Source organism: Caretta caretta, chromosome 3 (genome assembly GCF_965140235.1).
Source record: "Caretta caretta isolate rCarCar2 chromosome 3, rCarCar1.hap1, whole genome shotgun sequence".
Lineage (NCBI taxonomy): Eukaryota > Metazoa > Chordata > Testudines > Cheloniidae > Caretta > Caretta caretta.
The window spans coordinates 177771376-177790276 of record NC_134208.1 but is presented as its reverse complement, the minus strand read 5'-3'; positions in this window follow the sequence as shown (position 1 = coordinate 177790276).

Sequence of the window (18901 nt, the reverse complement as noted above, 5' to 3'; positions counted from 1 at the left end):
TCCAGCTGACAGGAGAGGCCTGGCCAACCTTATGCCTTGGGAAACCACCGGCAGTGCCCAGCACAGCCTGGAGACTAAAATAACCATTGCATCTGGCACAGGTGCCCTGATCGGGTTGCCAACTTTCTGATGGCAGAAACTGAACACCCTTGCCCCACCCCCTGTCCTGGGGCTCCGCCTCTTCTCTGAGCTGCTCCTCCCACTCATTCCATCCCCCCTTCCTTTGCTCGCTCTCCCCCACCCTCACTCCCTTGCTCATTTTCACGGGGCTGGGACAGGCGGCTGGGGTACGGGAGGGGATGCAGGCTCTGGAGTGTGGCTGGGGATGAGGGATTTGAGTGCAGGAGGGGGATGGGGCAAGGGGTTCAAAGTGTGGGAAGGGGCTCCGGGCTGGGGCAGCGGGTTGAGGTGCGGGAGGGGATGGGGGCTCCGGCTGGGTGGGAGTGTGGGAGGGAACTCCGGGATGGGATAGGGGGTTGGGGTACAGGAGGAGCTGCGGTCTCTGGCAGGGGGTGTGGGCTTCAAGGTGGGGCCAGAAATTAGGGGTTCAGGGTGTGGAAGGGGGGTCCAGGATGGGGGAGGGGGTTGAGGTGCAGGAGGGGGTGCGGGCTCTGGGAGGGAGTTTGGGTGCAGGAAGGGGGAGGGCTCCTGCTGGGAGTGCCGGCTCTGGGCTGGGGCCAGGGATGAGGGGTTCAGGGAGCAGGAGGGCGCTCTGGTAGGGTGACCAGGTGTCCGGTTTTTGACTGGAACTCCCAGTAGAAAAGGGACCCTGGTGGCTCCAGCCAACACCGGGTCATGGGGGTGGCTTAGCACGGGAATCATACAGACTCTGGCCGCTAGGCCACACTACCCCACCAGTGAGGGGTGATTATATGAACTCCGGCTGCTAGGCCACAGTACCTTGCCTGTGAGGGGGATTATATGGACTTTGACCATTGGACCACACTGCCCTGACACTTGAGATGAGCCACATGGACTCCAGCTGCCAGGCCACACAACCCGGCTTGCAAGGGGGATTATATGGACTCTGGCCATTGAGACGCACTGCTGCAACGCTGGGAGTGATTTACATGGACCCTGACCAGTGGGCCACACTGCCCTGATGTTTGGGGCGAGTTACATGGACTCCGGCTGCTATGCTGCACTACCCCGCCTGCAAGGGATGATTAAATTGGGGATTTAATTGGGGATCGGTGCTGCTTTGAGCAGGGGGTTGGACGAGATGACCTCCTGAGGTCCCTTCCAACCCTGATATTCTATGATTCTATGGACTCTGGCCATGGGGCCGCACCCCTCCGATGCTGGGAGCAAGTTATTTGGACTCCGGCTGCTAGGGCCCACTACCCTGACCAAGGTGTGATTGCAGGGAGGGAGGCCATCGAGCCACCCACAGAGAGGCGAGCCCGCGAACTTGGGAGTGGCGAGGTCCCGACACCCCGTTCCCCCGCTCCCTGCCCCAAAGGAGCGGTAAGGTGCCAGGCCTGCCACAACAGGTGGAGACTGTGGGCAACGATCAGGGCCTGAAGGAAGGACCCAGACACCCAAGATGGAGCCAGAGAAGCTGCTGAAATGGCTGCTGGACAACCGACAGCAGCAGGCAGCGCAAGAGCAGCAGCAGCAGCAAGCACAGTTGCTCCAACAGCTCACAGAACAACAGCACCTGCAGGTGGCACAGCAGCAAGGACAGCAGCAGCTGCTGATTCGGGAACTGACTGCCCAACAACAGCAAACCAGGAGCGACTCTTTCAACAGATGGCAACTTTGCTAAGAAACGCACCAAGTCCTCCCTCAGGCTCGGCCGGGGGCGGGGCCAGGGATGACCTCGGAGGACTACCAGCGTGCCTAACAATGATGGAGTCTGGGGACGACCCCGAGGCCTTTCTCGTGACTTTCGAGCAGGTTGCAACCACCGTCCAATGGCCCACCACATATTGGGCCACTATCTTAGCCCCTTACTTAACTGGCCCCGCTCAATCCTCATATCACAACCTCAATCCACAGGAGGCACTGGAGTTCTCTAAGGTCAAGGCAACCATATGGGACCAAACGGGCGTCAATTCTGAAACTTACCGCCAGCGACTCCATCGAGAGCAGTACCCGCTGGGGGCCAGGCCACAAGCCATGGCTCAGCAAATCCGTGACCTCTCTTGAAGATGGCTAGAACCAGAATGCCGGATGAGCATTCAAGTAGTCGAGACCGCGGCCCTAGAGCAGTTCCTCCAGACCCTACCTACCAGGGGGAAGGAGTGGGTGCAGCGGTACCACCGAGGACCCTCACCGACACGACCTCCCTAATGGAGGATTACATGGCAGTGGAGGGAGGGGAGAAGATCAGCTCCAAATTGGGGAACTCGGGTGAACGGAACCCAACCCCGGCATGGGGGGCGTGCAAAGTAGTAGAAGGGGGGAGCCCCCGTTTGTATACCCTGTCATCGGGGACCCTACCAGCTCTCAGTGCAAGGGACCCAACAGGGCGAACCTCATTTTGGGCCAAGATGACTCATCGGGAAGGCAGAAGGCAGATTACCTTCCAAAACACCTCACTTGGAGAAGCAAAGCAAGACCGGTGTTACAAGTGCAAACAGATAAGGCATATCCGGAGGGACTGCCCGTACCTGGTTTGTAATTATGAACAGATTTGGGCCGCCGATCAATGTGACCAGAAGTGGGAGCAGGATAAGATTGTTGTACCAGTGAAAGTGAATGGGACGTCTACCGTGGTCTTGGTGGACTCAGGGTGTAGCCAGACCGTCATCCGGGCTGGGCTGGTAGAACCCACCGGCCTCACCATGGCCCCCATAGGCCTGCAGTGTATTAATGGGGACATGAAACCCTACCGCACTGTCTGGCTGCAGCTTAAGACTACTCAGCAAGGCGGGCGGTGCCTAGTAGGGGTGGCCCCAAAGTTAGCATACCCAGTGATTCTGGGATGCGATTGGCTGGGCTTCGCTGAGCTCCTGCAGGAGTGGGGTACCCGGCCTGCGAGGAAAAGACGGGTGCGGGCCGAGAGGCGTGGATTACTGGGCCAACCAGCATTGGACGGCCCCCTGGAGGAGCCCTCAGAGAATCCCAAGATAGCCAAAGGAGGCCGAACTCCTGCCGAGGCACCGACAAGGGAGGGCCAGGGATGACTGGATGCAGATGCTGATTTTCTAGAAGAGCAAAGGGGGGACACCACCCTCAGCTGGGCCTGGGAGCAGGTGACGGACTCCCCAGAGGAGGAAGACCCACCCTGACACCGACAGCACGGCCCCCATTTTGAGATCCATAACAACTTTATCAGGTGGTCCAGGAACCACAAATGACCTGCGCCAACTGTTGGTCCCGTGGTGGTTCCAGAGGAGCTTACTCCACTTGGCTCACTCAGTGCCTTGGACCAGGCATCTGAGGAGGGAGAAAATGCTGCAATGGGTGGCCCAGAGGTTCTTCTGGCTGGGCATCCATCAAGAGGTGCAGGATTACTGCGCCTCTTGCCCCAAATGCCAGACGGCCAGGCCAAATGGGGTACCAAAAGCCCTCCTTGTGCTCTTGCTGGTGATTGGGACACCCTTCAAGTGGATTGGCCTGGACTGTGTGGGGCCCGTGTAAAAGAGCAGTTTGGGCCACAAGTACATCCTCATCGTGGTCAACTATGCCACGCAGTACCCAGAGGCGGTATAGTCCCGGTCATCGCCAATAAGCTCCTGCAAATCTTTGCTCATGTCGGTCTGCCATGGGAGATACTGGTGGACCAAGGAACTAACAGGTTTCAGAGTAACAGCCGTGTTAGTCTGTATTCGCAAAAAGAAAAGGAGTACTTGTGGCACCTTAGAGACTAACCAATTTATTTGAGCATAAGCTTTTGTGAGCTACAGCTCACTGCATCCGATGAAGTGAGCTGTAGCTCACGAAAGCTTATGCTCAAATAAATTGGTTAGTCTGTAAGGTGCCACAAGTACTCCTTTTCTTTTTGCAAGGTACTAACGTAACTTCTAGGTTGATGGCGGAGCTATGCCAGCTGTTAAATATCCATGCCCTTAAGATCTCAGTCTACCACCCTCAGACAGATGGATTGGTAGAGAGATTTAACGGCACCCTGAAAGCCATGCTGAGAAAGTTCGTGGAAGACTACCCTTGGCACTGGGATAAGTTGCTCCCAGCACTCCTCTTTGCCATGCAAGAGGTGCCACAGGCTTCCACAGGGATTTCCCCCTTCGAACTCATCTATGGGAGGAAACCCCAGGGAATCTTAGATCTCCTAAAAGAAACATGGGAAGAACAGGAGACCGGGTCAGAGGATCCATTCAATATATCCTCCACCTACGAGAGCAGCTCTGGGAGTTGGGAGCCTTGGCATGAGAGAACCTGGTGCAGGCCCTACGTCATCAAGAGGCTCAGTATAATAAGGGGGCAAAGATAAGGAGTTTTGAGCTTGGGGATCATGTCCTCTTGTTGGTACCGTCCTCCGAATCTAAGCTGTTAGCAAAGTGGCAAGGTCCCTTCAAGGTGACCAGATGAATAGGGCCTGTCGACTACGAAGTTCGGGTGTCAGGGCGAAGGAAAGACACTCAGGTATACCATGTGAACCTCCTCAAGGCCTGGAGAGACCAGGAAGGCCTGATGATCACCCCGTAGCTTCCAGAACCCGAATTGGGGCCATTGGCTGATGAACCGGCAGAGCCAGAGGCGGCAGCCAGAGGCCAGTAGCTCAACCCGGTACAGCAGGAACAGTTACGACAGTTGATATCAGCTTTCCCCACTGTCTTGTCAGCCCAGCCAGGGAAAACCATCATATCGCCACCGTCCCCGGCCTCAAAGTGAGGGAGAACCACCGCCTGCTCCCCAAGAAGATGTGGGAGACTGTGCAGAAAGAGCTTGAGGTGATGTTGGCCCTGGGAGTGGTTGAAGAATCAAGGAGCGAATGGCTGAGCCCAATAGTGCTACTTCCCAAGCTGGACAGAACAGTCAGGTTCTGCATTGATTTCTGTAAGGTGCATGCAGTCTCTCTCTTTGACACCTATCCCATGCCGTGGGTGGACAAGCTGCTGGAGTGACTAGGCAAGGCAGCATTCATCTCCACCCTAGACCTGACCAAGGGATATTGGCAAATACCTTTGACACCCACCTCCAGAGAAAAGACAGCTTTTCCAACACCATTTGGCCTCTACCAATTCATGATGATGCCTTTTGGGTTGCATGGAGCCGCGGCTACCTTCCAGCGGCTCATGAATCAAGTGCTGAGCCCCGACAATTCATATGCCATAGCATACATCGATGACATCGTCATTTACAGTGCCAACTGGGAGGAACATCTCTGGCACCTCGCCAATGTGCTACGAGCTCTGGGTGAGGCAGGGCTCACCGCAAACCCAGACAAATGTCACTTGGGCCAGCAAGGAGTGACTTACCTGGGCTATACTGTGAGCTGGGGGAAACTACGCCTTTTGGTAAATAAGGTGGAAGCCTTGAAGAACTACCCTACCCTCACGACAAAAAGGCAAGTATGGCAGTTCTTAGGGCTGGCCGGATACTACTGACAATTTGTACCTCCATTTTGCCACACTTGTCGCCCCCTAGACAGACTTGATGAGAAGCTCCCAGCCACGGAAGGTCCAGTGGTTGAAAGACTGTGAGAATGCCTTATGCACCCCGTGGGAACGGTTGACCCGGGAGCCAATACTTCACACAGCCCGACTTCACAAAGCCCTTTATCCTGCAGACCAATGCCTCAGAGGTAGGGCTGGGAGCTGTGCTGTTGCAAGAAATGGGGGGAGAAGAGCACCCCATTTTGTACCTAAGGCCTTTGCAGTTAAATGGGTGGTTGACGCCCTGAGGTACTACCTATTAGGGAACCCCTTCTCCTTGGTGACTGACCATGCACCCCTCAGATGGATTAATAGCATGAAGAAAATGAATGCACGGATCATGCAGTGGTACTTGTCCCTTCAACCTTATTCCTTCCACGTGGTACATCAGCCAGGAAAGCCCATGGAAATGCAGACTTCTTTTCCCGGGTGGGGGAAAAAGAGGGGGAGGGAACGGTCAACAATCAGCTGGCCCCAGTGGTCGTTTTAAGGGGGATGGTGTGTGACGGGGCGGAGCGGCACCGCAGGTGTTAACCCTTCCTTCTAGCAGAGGAAGCCCCACTCCTGAGGTTCTGCTGGGCATGCTTCAACTGGAGAACAGGTATAAAATTCTGAGGAGCTGCTCAGTCAGGGCTGACCACTGGAGGGGAAGGAGGCACGCCGCCAGCTCCCAAGGAGGGACAGCCTGAGCTCCAGGATCCGGAAGCCAGCCAAGCTGGGGTGTGCCCTGATGCCCAGATGGAGCACGTCACCACAGGGGAACAGACCGGAGGACCTCTTGACATGGCGGGTCCGGAGGTTCTGGTAGGAAGTGACCCAAGGGAACTTTAGAGGAAAATGGTGTTAGAGCTGCGCAGGGGCTCGGCGTGTTTCAGGAAGATCCCCGCCGAGCCAGTGTCAAGGGGAACTTGCCAAGACAGTAACTCCTCACTTAATGTCCTCCCGCTTAATGTTGTTTCGAAGTTACATCGCTCGAGGGAACATGCTTGTTTAAAGTTGTGCAATGCTCCCTTATAATGTCATTTGGCTGCCTGCTCTGTCCACTGCTTGTAAGATTCTGTGGAAGAGCAGCAACTTTACAAGGGAGCATTGCACAAGTTCCTCTTCTCCGCCTCCTCCCCCTCCCTCCCAGTGCTTTCCCCGCCGCCAAACAGCTGTTTGGCGGTGCTTAGGACTTTCTGGGAGGGATGGGGAGGAGCAGGGAAGTGCTGGGACGGAGTGGGAGGAGCGGGGATGCAGAGTGCTCCGGAGAGGAGGTGGAGTGGGGGTGGGAAGAGGTGGGACTGGAGTGGAGTGAGGACAGGAAGAGGCAGGCCTGGAGCATCCCCCAGCAAAGTTGGCACCTGTTCTTCTGGGGGAAGCTGCCGCTGCTGCTACGCAAGGTGCTTCCTAGCGTCCTTGCCTGCAGCGGGCTGTGCATGTGTGGGGTAAGCCAGGGGCACCTCTCAACCACAGAACCGTACTGTACTGTACTGTATAGTATATAATGCCTTTTGTCTGCCCCTCCCCCCAAATTTCCTTGGAACCTAACTCCCCGCATTTACATTAAATCTTATGGGAAAATTGGATTCGTTTAACATCATTTCACTTAAAGTTGCATTTTTCAGGAACATAACTACAACATTAAGTGAGGAGTTACAGTACTAGGCCCCTGGGTTGGGACCCTGTGGAGAGGGCGGGCCTGGATCCCCCTGATCCCCCCCATACCTGCCACTCCCCCGCCCCCCAGGTCGGGGGTAGGGGGTGGCTTAGCTCGGGAATCACGTGCTGTCCCTCCAGTGAGGGGTGATTATATGAACTCCAGCCGCTAGGCTGCACTACCCCACTTGCGAGGGGGATTATATGGACTCTGGCCATTGGGACGCAGTGCTCCAAAGCTGGGGGCGATTTACATAGACCTTGGCCAGCGTGCCACCCTGCCCTGACATTTGGGGTGAGTTACTATGCCGCTATGCCGCACTACCCCGCCTGCGAGGGGGGTTTATATGGACTCCGGTCGCTAGGGCCCACTACTCTGTCTAAGGGGTGATTGCAGGGAGGGAGGCCATCAGACCTCAGTTGGAGTTCTGAGAGTTCAGAGATTCTGAAAAAATCAGATCCTTTGTATTTAAATTGGGCACTCTCTAAACAGTGACCACTTATGAAAATTTTAGCTAACTATATTTTATTCACCTGTTTACAAAAAAAAAGTACTTGCCCTGAGAGAGTAGGATTTTGCAAGACTGGTTTACAGAGGAAGGTTAAGGAAACCTTCTCCCCGCTGAAAAAGCCAAACAAAACAAACACAAAGGGAAATCTGTGCACTCCCTGCCTGTGGAGAGCATCTTCATGTGAGGAACCTTCATGGCCTTTAAGGGGGGATTCCAGCTGACTGTGCTGGATTCTCAGGCAACAGAGCTTCATTTCACCCATGCTGCCTGGAAACTGGAAGGGGAGGGAATCCATGGAGCTGGTGGAAAGGCCCCCAGTGTGACAGCTCAGTGCTTCTGTAGCTCAGTGAGGGGATGAGGAGCAGAGTCCCCTCTTCTTCCATGGGAGAGCAAACTCTCACACCTATGATGGAATAATTCAGAACAACCTCTGCAAGGGGAACCTCACAGAGTTCTCTTCTCCACTGGGACTCCCCCTCCTGTGGGTTTTCTGTGAAAGGGAACAATCTTCCTGAAGCTGAAACAGCAGTTTGTGGAGCAGCTCCATGAGCTGGGTGGAAGATTCCACTTTACCTACTCAATAAAGATACCCTCCACAATGCCCAGTTACTCAGACTAGGTGCAAGGAACTGGATTTAAGCCTAACAATCACCGGCTTTATTTGTATAGCAGTATATTTTACTTGCGAGTGGAGGGGTGGGGCAGAGAGAGAGGAGGAGGTGTTGGTAACAGGATAGGAAGCTTTCCTCATCTAAGGAAAAGTAAAAACAAAATTCTCCTGTGTTGCTCTAGTCAAAGGTTGTTTTTCTTTCAGATTCTAGAAGTAGCAATTATTGGTAGTGTCAGGGTTCCCTCCCCACTCTGAACTCTAGGGTACAGACATGGGAACCCACATGAAAGACCCCCTAAGCTTATTTCTACCAGCTTAGGTTAAAAACTTCCCCAAGGCACAAATCTCTGTTTGTCCTTGGACTGAGGTATGCTGCCACCGCCAAGTGACTTAACAAAGAACCAGGGAAAAGTACCACTTGGAGTTCCTCTTTCCCGAGCAATCTCCCCAAGCCCTTACACCCCCTTTCCTGGGGAGGCTTGAGAATAATATCCTAACCATTTGGTTACAAAATGATCAAATCATAGAATCATAGAATATCAGGATTGGAAGGGACCTCAGGAGGTCATCTAGTCCAACCCCCTGCTCAAAGCAGGACCAATCCCCAACTAAATCATCCCAGCCAGGGCTTTGTCAAGCCTGACCTTAAAAACTTCTAAAGAAGGAGATTCCACCACCTCCCTAGGTAACGCATTCCAGTGTTTCACCACCCTCCTAGTGAAAAAGATTTTCCTAATATCCAACCTAAACCTCCCCCACTGTAACTTGAGACCATTACTCCTCATTCTGTCATCTGCTACCACTGAGAATAGTCTAGATCCACCCCCTTTGGAACCCCCTTTCAGGTAGTTGAAAGCAGCTATCAGATCCCCCCTCATTCTTCTCTTCAGCAGACTAAACAATCCCAGTTCCCTCAGCCTCTCCTCATAAGTCATGTGTTCCAGTCCCCTAATTATTTTTGTTGCCCTCCACTGGACGTTTTCCAATTTTTCCACATCCTTCTTGTAGTGTGGGGCCCAAAACTGGACACAGTACTCCAGATGAGGCCTCACCAATGTCGAATAGAGGGGAATGATCACGTCCCTCGATCTGCTGGCAATGCCCCTACTTATACATCCCAAAATGCCATTGGCCTTTTTGGCAACAAGGGCACACTGTTGACTCATATCTAGCTTCTTGTCCACTGTAACCCCTAGGTCCATTCTTCCAAGACCCATTGTGGGTCTTGGAACAATGGAAAAATCAGTCAGGTTCTTAAAAGAAGGATTTTATTTAAAGCAAAGGTAAAAGAATCACCTCTGTAAAATCAGAATGGTAAATACTTTACAGGGTAATCGGATTCAAAACACAGAGGATTCCCCTCTAGGCAAACCTTTAAAGTTACAAAAAACCAGGATAAACCTCCCTCTAGCAAAGGGAAAATTCAAGTTACAGAAGACAGGAATAAACCTCCTTATTAGCACAGGGAAAATTCACAAGCAAAACAAAAGATAAACTAATCCGCCTTGCCTGGCTTACCTATACTGGTTGCAATATTGGAGACCTGGATTAGGATGGGTTGAAGAAAATGGATTTCTGTCTGGCCCCTCTCAGTCCCAAGAGAGAACACACACACAAACAAAGAGCACCCCCCCCCGCCACCCCCTCAAGATTTGAAAGTATCTTCTTTCCCCATTGGTCCTGTTGGTCAGGTGCTAACCCGGTTATCTGAGCTTCTTAACCACTTACAGGAAGGAGGAATTCTAGGCTATCCTTAGCTGTATGTTTATGACAGGTAGTGTCAACAGGGACTCTGAAAATTACTTAATTTCTTACTTTTCCAAAAAGTGTCATTTGAGGCAGCATGGTGTCAAAATTTGGAGACCTCCAAAATGCTGGATAAAAGCTATTGACAAAACAGCAATGTAGATCAAAAGATCAGATGTCTGAAAGAGTACGTAGAATATGAAATCTAGGAATCTATGATTTGGCAACTAATTGTGCACAGGCACAGTGTCAGGGCCTATGTCTTTTATTAACAATGCAGAGTGATTTTAAAATACAAGTAAAACCTGCACAAATTGTATTATTTGGGGCTTAATTCTGCAGTATGTGTTTCCGAAGCTCCACTGATTTCAGAGAGAGTTTTGGGTGTAGGCAGAATGGAGGATCAGGCCTTTTAAGAAGAAATAAATTTTATACAGTTGAGTGAATTTTCAAGACTATGTATGTAGTCTTGAACAAACATCATCAAGGGAATTTGGTTGTGACTAATTTCATTTTTCTTGTAATTTCTTATTTAGCCACCCAAGAATTTTTTCAGTAGAAATTCTTTCTTGTTGATCAGTTATGCACTATAAATTGTTATTTTGTTTGACATTTTATCCATAAAATTATACTGTTGGTTTCCTCAGAGGATTCAAATGCAAAGATTTCTTGTGAAAAGACTTTGCCGTTATATTTCATTCAGGAATATACTGTAAAATGTTCCTTTTAGTACTAAAGCTAGGCTTCTACACTACTGTTGGTGCAGTAATTTTTTTCTGAATGTAAAGAATCCATTAAGATAATTAATCAATAGCTTACAGTGTATGTTAACTTGAAGGAGAAAAAATAACCAAAAACTATCTGCAGTCTCCAAGTCACAAAGGTATAATGAATATTGTATTCGAGGTTTACAAAGTAATTCTTCTCTCCCTGTAAATTTAATAGAAATGAAAGCCATTAAGTCACCAGAGAGTTTTGGTAAAGGATATGGAATTTGGTACCATTACTGAAAAAAGTTTTTAGTAATTTAGGCAAGCAAGGAAATCACCCGAGACAGGGCATACACAAAATGTATATAGATCAATTTCTTTCTAAAAAGTTAATCATATATGGACCATAGAGTGGGTAATAACATGTTAACTTAGGTTTTATAACTCAGTATTTGGCAGCTAACCATTTTAAAATGGAATAAGAATTTTATTCCGAGCTCACACATACACCTTTGCAAGCATCATCATGACTATATAGAAAGGCAGTGGAACAATTGCTTTTGTCTATTCCATTGTTGATTAATGAAAGTTTCTGAAGAATCAGGGCAAACCACCTCCCTTTTCTCTCTTTCAATACAACAAAGTTGGCTAAGAACCTGTGCAATTAATCATTTCCATACTATTGTGGCCAGTACTGTGTACAGTACATTCAGACTAAAGTGCACAGTGTTCTCTTTTTAAATGATTGAAACAAAAGTAGTGTCTGATAGCCTAACAGACTAGTGCTAGATAGCTTTATGTTATCCTTTAAATAGTTAGGGGAAAGTAGCATTGCAGTGGTTTAGGGTATTTCTACTATAGTCAGAAGTTAGTGTGGCATTGTTGTATCCCTTGTCCATCATACTTATTTCAAATACTGTAAAATCTTGATAAATGATAGGGCAACAGACCCCACCTCCATTTTGATCACTGCATCCAGGTTGATCCTAAAACAATGAACTTCCAAAGTCAGACATGTGAAACAAACCATTGGTCATGCTAATGCCAAGATAGGCCGTCAGATTATAGCTGGCTTTAGGTGGTACACCTCTACCCTGATATAACTCTGTCCTCAGGAGCCAAAAAATCATACCGCGTTATAGGTGAAACCGCATTATATTGAACTTGCTTTGATCCACCGGAGCGCGCAGCCCCGCCCTCCCCACCCGGAGCGCTACTTTACCACGTTATATCCGAATTCATGTTATATCGGGTCATGTTATATCGGGGTAGAGGTGTATTCCCAGAAGCTTTAACATTCTTTACCTGCAGCCAAATGACACTTGGAAAGGTAGGAAATTCTTTCCTGACTTTGCTGCTATCAAAGAAAATCAAACACATTATTTTCTGTCTGATCTGCTCTGGTCAATACAAGTGAAGGGCAAACAAATCTCAACAGCACCAATAGGAAGAGTATGGAAAGTAAGTTTTGATCCATAGAACATGATTGTGTGCTGCACAGCTTTAAACCACCTTTGTGTTCCTAGTATTCTGGGCTGGTTAAGGGCCAGTACAACCCCCCATGTAACTTAATGTAACTTCCTGCCTGAGCAGCTCCACCATCTAGAGCTGATCAGAATAGCTGAGCAATATTGATACAAGAGGTTTTTTTTAACTGCTGTAGTCCTAAGTGACAACTGGCAGCACCCAGGACAGAAGCATATGAATGCGTCTGCCTACAAGGAAAACCCTCGGAGGGGTTTAAATTGCTGGAAAATTCACTTTCCTCGATTAGCTTAACAAAGATGGTTACAGTGTCATGATGCTTTGGCTTGCATAACACTGTAGTTAGGTTTAGATTTAGGGCTTTAGATAAGTTGTGATTAATGATAGTTTGTACTTAAAAATCCAGCATGGCCGCCATTTTTATTTTCTATTAAAAATTCCCAAGAGGAAGGACACAGACTAAATTGACCAATAGCAAGTCAGAAACAGGGGTTGAACAAAGTTCAGGAGAATGACTCAAAACACCTGCAGGGAGGGGCAGAAGGAGGAGTAGCTATGATGTAAGGGCAGAGCTGACTGGCTGAATGGGTTGCCACTCATGCAGGGAGCTCTGAGCTTGGAAGGTCAACCAATCAGAGGAGTCCAGAAACTGAATATAAGCCTGGCCTGAGGCAGGCTTGGTGTGTGAGTGTAAGGACATGGGCACAGAAATGAGAAGACTGAGCAGCAGACGATGACGACTTGACAGTGAAGGACCCTAGATGATTCAGAGGGATTGTTGAAAGAGTGTAAGTTGACTTTTATGATGATTCTTGAGAAATGGCTGGGTATTCCTGTAAATAAACCTGAATGCCTGCTTCTGAGTGTGATCTATCCCACCCCACTTTGTGACTGTCTGATCACCACTCATGAAATGGTCATTTTAATGTTATATTGTAATGCTATTTTATACACAAGCATGAGTATATTGTACTAGAGGCCCCGTACAGGTGTCTGAAGAAGGTCAGTGTGTACTAGCTCACAACATGGTATTTGTCTTGTAGTCTGTGTAGTTTTCTGGGTAAATTGAATGTATAATCTTTAAATGTAATGTAACTGTGCCTTACTACCTATTAAATACTGTACTGTTTTCTGTCTTGCTTTACTGAATATACCGTAATCACCTAATTTTATCTCAATAAATAAGACTTTGTTTTCAAAGAACTACTGCTTGTATGACAATCCTTTGAGCAGAGGGCTGTATCCATGTCCTTCCAAGGGTTAGCAGGAGGTTAGCCTGCTCTGGGGAGTCCTCTGTGGGTCAGAGACAAACTTCCTGGCAATTCCCTTAGGGCAGGTCACTACCTTTCTCCCCATTTAGACAGAATAAATTAACAAATCAATTTATAATTATAGGCAGACCAATATTGAAGTGCCTTGGGTCCAAATTTTGAGGTAACAGTATGGCTGTGATGGGGCATTAATGATCTGGAGGGTGACGTGAATTGCACTCTCAGCAGGTTTGCAGATGACACTAAACTGGGAGGAGTGGTAGATATGCTGGAGGATAGGGATGGGCCACGGAGGGACCTAGACAAATTAGAGGATTGGGGCAAAAGTAATCTGAGGTTCAACAAGAACAAGTGCAGAGTCCTGCACTTAAGATGGAAGAATCCCATGCACAGCTACAGGCTGGGAAGCGAGTGGCTAGATAGCAGTTTTGCAGAAAAGGACCTAGGGGTTACAGTGGACAAGAAGCTGGATATGAGTCAACTGTGTGCCCTTGTTGCCAAGAAGGCTAACAGCATTTGGGGCTGTGTAAGTAGGAGCACTGCCAGCAGATCGAGGGACATGATCGTTTCTCTCTATTAGGCATTGGTGAGGCCTCACCTGGAGTACTGTGTCCAGTTTTGGGCCCTACACTACAAGAAGAATGTGGAAAAAATTGGAAAGAGTCCAGTGGAGGGCAACAAAAATGATTAGGGGGCTGGAGCACATGCCTTATGAGGAGAGGCTGAGGGAACTGGGATTACTTCTGCAGAAGAGAAGAATGAGGGGAATTTGATAGCTGCTTTCAGGTAGTTGAAAGGGAGTTCCGAAGAGGATGGATCTAGACTCATCTCAGTGGTACCAGATGATACAACAAGGAGTAATGGTCTCAAGTTACAGTGGGGGAGGTTTAGGTTGGATATTAGGAACTTTTTCACTAGGAGGGTGGTGAAGCACTGGAATGCGTTACCTAGGGAGGTGGTGGAATCTCCTTCCTTAGGGGTTTTTAAGGTCAGGCTTGACAAAGCTCTGGCTGGGATGATTTAGTTGGGGATTGGTCCTGCTTTCAGCAGGGGGTTGGACTAGATGACCTCCTGAGGTCCCTTCCAACCCTGATACCCTATGAAAAGGGGTTAAAAGCAGCCCTAGGGAGGATGCACAGGAGGCAGCAAATCACAGAAGGGCTTATAGGAGCAGCCAGGCAGGCCATATAAGAAGAGCTGCAGAACAGAGCAGGGTGAGTCAGTCCCTGGAGCTTGAGAAGGGAAGAGCACTGGCTGCCTTGCAGGCGGAGGGCAGCAAGCACCCTGGACAAAGCAGTGCTGCAGGCAGAGATCTAGAGGGCTAAAGGCAGCTCCTGGTGGGCTGCAGGGATCTGCGGCCCTGATGCAAGGGCAAAGAGGGTGCTGGAACCACTGAAGGGAGTGGCTGGACTGGACCACAGGTCCCCCTGGAAGGGGGGAACATAGTGTGGCACAGCTGGAGGGCAGTGTCACTGAAGAGGATGCTGCAATCCTGGGAGTGATGTGGGTTCAGGAACAGGTGACAATGGGCAAGATACTACTGTGGTGCCTCCTGCTGGTGGTGTCACACCCCATCACAATAGCCCTACCTCCAAAACACTGATATAACCCTCCAGCCCCAGGCCATACCCCTTAACGCAGGACTTGCAAGATTCTCTCTAAATCCCTTCAGTGGAGTGGTTACTACAATAATAAATCACTGTAATTATGGACTAACCACCCTAAATTAAGGCCAAAGCTGGTTCTAATTTGTATTGCCCATTAATATCAACTCCTCTGTTCTGTTATTACTGTAAGTTTCTTTCCCAGTGTACTGAATGTTACCATTGATTCTGCTATTCCTGCAATAGCAAAAATATTTAAAACCTTGTCACATCTCAGTAAGTGTCCTTGTTTTACCACTGCTTCTACCTTAAGTACGTTTACACATTCCTTGGGAAAGATAGGGCCAGATATTGTTCTCTGCCACAAAGGTGCATCTCCCACTGAAGTCAAGGGGAGATTCATTGTGGGTAACAAAGACACAGAACTGGCTTTTGTTTGCTTGCTTGTTGGTATCTCTGTATTGAATCTACTGGCTATTACTTGATACCTCCCCTTGTGAACTGGAGCAAAAGGATGTAACCAGTGGAAAACACGATTACCCAGTTCAATATCCAGCCAGTAGAGGGCTCCATAATCCCAAGTAAATAAGGAACGGTAGCAGTATCCTGAGGACAGCGGGGACCATGCTAGGGAGAAAGCTGTAGGCTGTGTGAGTCGGAGCAGCAGGTCAGAGGCAGCAGGCAGCTTTGGGTTGGGACTGGAAGGCTGATAACTGTTGGCAGGAGGCCAACAGTAGCCACCCCAGGCAGTGGGCTGCTGGCAGGAGGACAGCATGCAGGTTACAATGAGACTTTATATGCCTGTACTTCACTACTGTAGAGGCTATGCCAAGAACTGGTTTGATCTGCAGAAATCTTTATGCCAAGAGAACTTGATTCCTTCACTTTTTCCAGGCCTAGTAAAATAAATCCAGGTTACTTATTGGAAACTGGTGAATGTTAATGGGAGCCCAGGAAGGGTTAGAGCCTAGCCTAGTGCCTGGAACTTCTACTTTGCTTGTCTCTGAGCTCATGGCGTACACAACACGCTACCAGACATCAGGGGGCTTGGTGTACCACAGCACTCATGGCAACATTGCAGTCAATTACAGCATCTATTGTAGTTAAAGAATGTATTGAATAAGTATGTAGTTCTGGGAAATAGGTAGAGGAGAAAATAACTCTCCCTTCTGATTGTAAAAAGTCTCTAAAGACTATTTCCCTTTATACGTTCACAGATTCCAAGGCCCAAAGAGACCACTGTAATATGTCCTCCTGTATAATACAGGCCATAGAACTTCTCCTAAATAATTCCGAGAGCAGAGCTTTTAGAAAAACCTCAATCTTGATTTTAAAATTGCCAGTGATGGGGAATCCACCACAATCTTTGGTAAACTGTTCCAATGGTTAATTTCTCTCCCTGTTGAAAATTGATGCCTTATTTCCAGTCCAAATTTGTCTAGTTTCAACTTCCAGCCACTGGATTGTGTTATACCTTTGTTTGCTAGACTGGAGAGCTCACTATCAAATACTTGTTCCCCATGTAGGTATTTATAGATTGTAATCAAGTTACCATTAACCTTCTCTTTGTTAAACTAAACAGATTGAGCTCCTTGAGTTTTTCACTATAAGACATGGCATTCATAAACACATCACATCCTTTAGGTATGTGTCTGCCAGGAACAGAGCACGTCTGGGTGATGGCCCTGACTAAGTCAAGCATGTTAGGATCAGTGGTTAATAGTTCTTTCTACACAAAATCCCCTTTACCATTCCACAAAGAGAGACTTTTATTCTGGTCCAGCTTATTTAGCAATGCTAATACATTTTTCCTATAACGTTTATTCACATTATCCAGCACCTCCTGAGCAACAAAATCAGAGCTCTTTGGTGTTTCTGGAGGTTTGGCATTTGCTCCATTCCTGTTCTGGGAGAAACAGACTTATTTTCTCTTTATCTGCATTGCTCTGCCTCACGTATGTTAGGTACCTTTGAAGCACAATGCTGTAAAGTTTAGCCTTTTCGTATTCAGCTAAATCAGTCCTTTGAAGATCAGGCTTCATTTCAGCATCCAGTAAGCAAGTCACGGTCATGCTGATGTTTTCCTCAGCTGGAGGGGGAGCCCTTAATTGCTCCAACTGGCCGCTGGGCACCAAGTACATTTTTTTTTCTGCATATTCTATTATCGATTAGTCAAAAGTCCTGTTATCAGAGGGATAACAAAATTTAACAGGTTCAATAAACCCCCCGGACTGCTTCACCAGATGCTTCTTTCTTTGGAGAGAGACCCTTTCATTACAGAATTTCTATAAACATGAGAATGCACTGGCTTCTGTGTCAAAGGCACATTTCCTTTTAAGGTATTGAGTGCTGTTTCTGAGATGGCCGCTATTAAATTGTCAGAGGACCAACACAGTCTAGCCTTCCTTTGCTGCAGGGATGATTTGCTAAGTAATTTTAAAAGGACCAGGTTTCTCTTCATGCAGCTAGACATGTTTTTGGTCAGCAACCCCAGCTGTTAAAAACTGCCCGCCAATAATTCATCTCTTTTATACCCAGCTGTTGTTCTTTTCAAAATATAAACCAAAAGCCAACCTGGAGAGAAAAGACCGGTTCTTAGTCTGTAAGCCTCTGGTGTGGAAGCATTTAAATCCACCACCAGGCAGCCATAATGTCTTTTGGTAGCATCCTCAAAAGCTTCCAGAAAGAATTTGTGCTTTGCTGGGAAACATTTGCTGAGCGAGCGTAGTGATTTGTAATTTATCCCTGGGGGTTTTTAACAGAACCACGTACTTTGCATTTAGGTTAATTGTGCAACTCTTTTTTTCCTGACAAACTATGTTCCGCTCAGGCTCAGGCTCCTGTGATGCACGTACTTAGTAAAGGCTTTCTCAATTTCATCGCTTTCACAAGCAGAGTTCATCAGATCATCTACAATAATCACATTTATTTGTATTGGTGGGAAACAACCAGTCATCATCAAAAGCTTCAGGCAGCTCCTCCACAACATTGATAAAGGGGATAACTGCACAGCAGATTTTTTATAGAGAGGTTGCCAGCAACTCTAACACCACATAATGTTCTCAGGCATAACTGACAACATTCGATCAGCATTAGCCAACACATCTTTTATAAAGTAACTTTTCTCACAATTGGCAGGCCCTTCGAGAATTTCAGAAAAGGGGTATTTCCACTATGTATCCATTTTCAAAAGCCATAGGGCTTCTCTGAGGACCCTCTTGTTGTAAACAACTTTGTGTTTTCTTAAGGGTCTTTGACTCTATTTGCCACTGATGTTTGGTCCTTACGTTTGCACCTCTATCTTTTTTGGGGTGTTCACTCTCAGGTCCGTTCTATAGTCCAGGACTAGATCTTTCAAACTAGTTTGCTATGTTCAGGGTAATCCCTTTGACTTTCATACAGGCCTTTCCTCTCGATAGCTTGTACCAGTACGTTTTCAAACCAGCTGACACAAACTCTGTGATATGTTCATCTGGTGGGATCTCGCTTTTGAGGTCCCTTAAATAATCTCCCAGTGAGGAGTTTCGGTCACCCTCCCACTTCATGAATATCACTGAGTCCATATTGTGCGACTGGCACCACTGTTGGAGCCTGTCTAGCAGGTTGTATAGTTCTAAGAGGGCGTAAGCGGTGGTGAAACAGGCTTTGAAGACGTTGGTATTGCCAGAGACCGAGTAGGAGTCTTTCGAATACTTCCAAGACACGCATACTGTGTCATCATTGATAAACTCACAGGATGAAACCTTGTAATTGGGGGAAAA